Source organism: Gekko japonicus, unplaced genomic scaffold (genome assembly GCF_001447785.1).
Source record: "Gekko japonicus isolate JY-2015 unplaced genomic scaffold, Gekko_japonicus_V1.1 scaffold1636, whole genome shotgun sequence".
NCBI lineage: Eukaryota > Metazoa > Chordata > Lepidosauria > Squamata > Gekkonidae > Gekko > Gekko japonicus.
This window is the reverse complement of record NW_015176023.1, coordinates 329,053-334,759: the sequence shown is the minus strand read 5'-3', so window position 1 is coordinate 334,759 and position 5,707 is coordinate 329,053. Positions and strand designations below refer to the sequence as shown.

General features: G+C 50.7%; 1 protein-coding gene across 1 annotated transcript in view; it reads right to left on the bottom strand.

The window, feature by feature from the left end:
- Window positions 1-3,245, bottom strand: part of PLEKHH3 (pleckstrin homology, MyTH4 and FERM domain containing H3) — a 9,906-nt gene extending 6,661 nt beyond the window's left edge. The window contains exon 1 of the mRNA XM_015426600.1: window positions 3,129-3,245. The gene's annotated coding sequence lies outside the window, so the exon portion shown is untranslated. The remainder of the gene's footprint in view (window positions 1-3,128) is intronic.
- Between the last annotated feature and the right edge of the window lie 2,462 nt (window positions 3,246-5,707).

The following is a 5,707-nucleotide window of genomic DNA, read 5'->3' as shown; positions in this document are numbered from 1 at the left end:
TCCTCCTCCTCCTCCTCCTCCTCCTCCTCCTCTTCTTCTTCTTCTTCTTCTTCTTCTTCTTCTTCTTCTTCTTCTTCTTCTTCTTCTTCTTCTTCTTCTTCTTCTTCTTCTTCTTCTTCTTCTTCTTCTACCTCACCGGGTGTCTGTTGTGGGGAGGGGAAGGGAGAGGAGTTTGTAAGCCGCTCTGAGACTCTTTTGGGTAGTGAAGGGCAGGGTATGAATCCAGTCTCTTCTTCTTCTTCTTTTTCTACCACACAGGGTGTCTGTTGTGGGGAGGGGAAGGGAAAGGAGTTTGTAAGCCGCTCTGAGACTCCAAGTGAAGGGCCCTGGGGTATAAATCCAATCTCCTCTGCTTCTTCTTCTAAACAATTCATCAAGACGTTTAACACTATCCCGAACAAGGACATGGGATTCCTCAGTCTTCACTGGTGCTAATATCTTAGCATATCCCACGCCGTACAGATGTCACTTAATTCAGTTATTGCTCTATATACTTTCCTATTTTTCTAGCTTCCCAGTGCTGAAAGATCTGCACTGGCTGCCAATTTGTTTCTGGCCTCAATTCGAAGGGCTGGTTGTGACCTTTAAAGTCCCCAATGGCTTGGGGGCCTGCGTCCCTTAGAGACCCTCTCCCCTCCTCACCCACATCGTCCAGCCCACCCGTCAGGGTCTGCCTCTCAAGCCCTGCCCTCGGTGCCCTCAGGGCTGAGGTGGGGGTCAGCCAGGGACGGGGCCTTCTCAGGGGCGGCACCTCGCCTGTATGGAGCCCTTTCCCTGGAGGCTTGTGTGGTGCTGCCGGTGCCGTTTTCTTTTGCACACCAGACCCAAATGTCGCTGATCATCTAGCAGTGGTGGCGAACCTATGGCACGGGTACCAGAGGTGGCACTCAGAGCCCTCTCTGCGGGCACGCGTGCCATCGCCCCAGCCAGGCCCAGACCATCATTAAAGTGTCGAATTCTCTGCCAAATAATTTTAAGTCAATGAAAGCATTTGGGATTGCTTTCCTTACTTTGTTTGGATCATCTTAAGTTAATGTATGAGTTGTTTTTTCTAAAGCAAAACCTCAGTATTCAGGTTAGATTGCCGTGTTGGCACTTTGCGATAAATAAGTGGGTTTTGGGTCGCAGTTTGGGCACTCGGTCTCTGAAAGGTTCGCCATCAGGGCTGATTTCTTTTAACACTCTGCTAACACTGGAAACTATCGTTTAAGGCTGTCTGTGGTCTGTTTTATTATCTTTTTAATGCTGGGCTGGGGCTTTTTAAGGTTGGATTTTAATTAGCCTCTTCCAATAATTTTATTTATTTTTATTTATTTATCATTCGATTTCTAGGCCGCCCTCCCCGCAACAGAATCAGCCACCTTGGACGGGATCCTGGAGAGGAGGCATAACAATGTTCCAAATCTCCTTATCATGTTTCACTCTCTGCCCCCTTCCTAGGGTAGGTCTGATTTTATATTAATCCTATTTGGCCCGCCTGTCAACCGTCGGGAATAATCTCTACTCATTCTGATTTGCTCTTTTGACTGGATCTTGTCTTAAACCGTCTGTTCTTTTTGGCAGTACCACTGCCTGTCTTCTGTTGGCAGCTTCCGGTATAAGCGTGCTTGCCGGACGGAGGAACACTTCATGCATTCGAAGAAGTGTGCTCTGACGCACAGCAGTTTCTGCTAGAATAAACGGCCTTCGAGAGGTCCCTGGGCCCCATTTCTTGTGCTGTGAGAGATTAGGAGGACTGTCTACCTGGAGTGAGTGCTCTCAGGCCTTCCGCCTCATACCCAGCCCACCGGGCCTCACTCCCCCCCCCCCCACTTCCCCCAAATCCCTGCCCTAAGAGAGATGGGCTCAGAAAGTGGCCAATTGATGAAGAGAACAAAAGTCTGCATGGTCAAAGCAATGGCATTTCCAGTAGTCATGTATGGCTGCGAGAGTTGGACTGTAAGGAAGGCCGAGCGCCGAAGAATAGATGCTTTCCAATTAAGGTGCTGGAGAAGACTCTTGAGAGTCCCTTGGACTGCAAGAAGATCAAACCAGTCAATCCTAAAAGAAATCAACCCTGACTGTTCCCTGGAAGACCAGATAACGAAACTGAAGCTTAAATACTTTGGCCACCCAATGAGAAGGGAGCACTCACTGGAGAAGACCCTGATGCTGGGAAAGACTGAAGGTCAAAGAAGACGGGGACGGCAAAGGATGAGATGGTTGGACAGTGTCATAGATGCAACGAACATGAAGTTGAGCAAACTTCAGAGGACAGCGGAAGACAGGAGGGTCTGGTGTGATCTGGTCCATAGGGTCGCGAAGAGTCGGACTCGACTGTGCGGCTGAACAACAACAACATTTGTCCCTCCAAGGAGAAGCCTCTGAGCTCTCAACCTCAGAAAAAGCAGCTACTCTGCCCCAGGCGCAAGTGCGCACCCACGCACACACACACGCACTGCCTTTCCCAGACCTCCTCTGGTGACAGACAAAACGCAGGCGTCCCTGCCTCCCAGGCCCCTTAGCTGAGCCTGGGCACAGCTGGGTCCCATTAGCAAAGAGACAGGATGGGAGGCGTGTGGGTTGCCAGACACAATTCTTCCCACACACCCTCCCTTCTTTATCGCTCAGCCATCCACTAGCCAAGAAAGGGACCAAACCTTCAGGAAAGAAAACCAAGAGAAGCACCTCAACAGACCGGGGCTCAACGGCCGCAGTGGCAATGCCAGAGCACTACCCCAAAACATGTGATGTTGTTATTTTTTTTTTAAGTGTATCAGAACATGTGCAGAGCACACCCCAACACCTGCAGTTGCCCTCAGACACTTAGGGCTCATAGGGAACAGTTTCATGGTGACGCATGAGTTATAGGCACACAAGTCCTAGCTGTTCTGGGTCCAGAAATTAAGTGTCACGTTTGAGAAAGTGTATTTCCTCCCCCCCACCACCACCACCCCAAATAGCAAAAACAAAACTGATGTCAGCAGAAAAATTGCCCTCCAAGCAAAGACAGGACAGAGCAGCAGGTCCAGCTGCTAATGGCCATCCATGATTAACTGCAGGGTCCCTCCCGAGGGAGCCAGAACGGAAAGCCAGCCGGACACCTCCCCCCCGGCCCCCCCCCCTGCCATTTGCTCTCCCACCCTCACCTTTCAGAACTGCTGTTGCTGCCGGCCCGGCAGGGCTGCGTGAGGTTCACCTGCAAGGCTGGTGCCTGAAGCGGGGAGAGAAAGAGAACCGGGTCAGCCTCATTCAGAGGTGGCCAGCAGGGGCATTCAGAGGTGGCCAGCAGGGGAACTAATTCGAAGGAGGAGGAGGAGATTGGATTTCTACCCCGCCCTTCACTTGGAGTCTCAGAGCAGCTCACAAACTCCTTTCCCTTCCCCTCCCCACAACAGACACCCTGTGAGGTGGGTGGGGCTGAGAGAGCTCTTTCCAGGACTGTCCTTGAGAGAACAACTCTTGTCAGAACTGTGGCTTGCCCAAGGTCATCCAACAGCTGCAAGTGGAGGAGTGGGGAATCAAACCCGGTTCTCCCAGATTAGAGACCGCGCATTTAACCACTACACCAAATGGAAGGAGGGCAGGAGACCTGCTTTGGGATGTGCAGCAGCTGGGGGGATATGCACCCACCCCACATGCCCCCACCCCCAAAATGCCGCATCATGGTTTCTAGAAGCAACCACAGCCCTATGGGCACTTCCCCAACCTGGCCACCCAAGGCCACGAATGATCCATTGGCCACTTTCTGAGGCCATCCATTACGGTTGAGTGCCTCCTAGCCATCCCACCACCCCCACACACACGACACACACAAGCAGCAGCGGCTGTGTCCTCAGCTGACCTTGGTGTGGAGCTCCAGACCATGCGGAATTGCACAAGAGCACTGCTGAGTAAGACGCGGGCAAACAAGGCCCTCTTGTCTCTGCGGCTTCCTGCTACTGGGCGCGGGGGGGGGGGGGGCCTGCTAGGAAAGGGGGGGGGGGGGGGGGGCTGCTAGGAAAGGGGCCGGGCCCCACAGCAGATGGCAGGGGGGGCTCTCCAGCCTCTCAAACATTGCAAGGGGACTGGAGGCATAGTAGTCGAGGGGAACTGGGGTAGAGGGAAGGGCCCCAGTCCTCCTGCACTCACTCACACACCCACACCCCTCGAGTAAAGACCAGGCAGGCCTTTTTGGGGGGGGGGGGAAGGGGAGTCTAAATATAAAGCCACTCTGAGCGGGGTGGGGTTGTTGCAACAGGTACTGAGTAATGGACAGGCGCCAAATGACCTGTGGCATTACAACACCTGCTATACACCCAGCACAAGTTGGCACCGGTTGTCACAATCCTGTCAGGGCAGGGGGAGGGATACTGAAATACTCTTTCCATGTTCTGTTGGCAGCCCCTGCCAGAAACAAAGCTGCCTAAAATGGATGTGGAAACAGATCCCAAACAACCCTTTCTACACGGTTTTCAAAAACCGGAATCTTGGGTCTCCTTAAACCCATTTTTAAAAACTTCATTCTGAATCGTGGGTGCTACTGTGTTTAGAAAAACAATGCACATGCATGATAACGGTCTCTTAAAACAAACTGGACTCTAACTTTGTTCTACTGCTTCAGACAAACATGGCTGACCACCTGGAAGTCTCTTGAAAGTTTGCCAAAAAGTTTTGGAAATTAGTCTTGAGAATCTCATCATGCGTTTCAGGCTGCCCAGAATCCAGCAGATTTGGAGTGCATGTGAAATCTGGCTTCAGTCTTTATTTAGTCGTTGGCCACTCCTCGAAAGAGGTGCCCTCCTGAGAGAGCCAACAACCACACGCTGATAGGATATGGTGGTACAGAAACACAAAGGTCTTCTCCTAAAAGCAGAGGTGGGAAGGCGGGGGGGGGGATGAAAAACTTCAAGGGGGGAAGATACATTTTTCGTATTTTTCCTCCAAGGACTTGTTTTCAATTTTTCCAACAGAAAATTTGGAGAATACGGTGGTGGTGGTGGAGAATCATGGTTTAGAAGAAGTGAGGTGCTTCTTAAAGCAAGGTTTTTCACACTCAAAATGAATAGCATAAAAAGTCTAGAAGTCTTTTCCCCATTTTCTAGTGGAAAATTGGGAAATTTGGAGAGTACTGGGAGGGGGGGGAAATCATGGGTTTTTTTCTTTCTTGTTTTTGAGTGAAAAAATATCTTACAAAGCTTTTTCACTCTTTCTAAATATACAACATGCTAAGGAGATTTTGGGAATCATTAAATCATAACATATAAATCATTTTCAAGAATAATTTTGGCAACATTAAAATGCAATAATGTGTTTAATGATACAAGTGTCAGTGCTATAAAGTTTAGATTAAGTATCCAGGCATGCTGGCACTCTGTCCAAAGAACATCCTTCAACTTCTCTTTTTCCCGATAGCTGCCGAAAATTAAAGATACACGTACCATAGGTTGCAGCAGGGCTTTTTTTGTAGAAAAAGCCCAGCAGGAACTCATTAGCATAATAGGCCATAGCCAACAGCAGGAACTCATTAGCGTGCCCCACGGCTGTGGGGAGCCCGGGCAAGCCGGCCCTTGGACAGACTGGGGAAGGTATGGGGAGGCATTTAAAAGCCTCCCCGATCCTTCCAGGGGGGGCCCTGGCCCACCCACCTCGGAGTCGCGGAGGTGTGTGTCGCTGTCCAGGCCTTCCCTCTGTAGCCACGGACGTAGAGATTTTGGCTGTAGTGGGCGTGGCCAACTCTGAAGCCAGC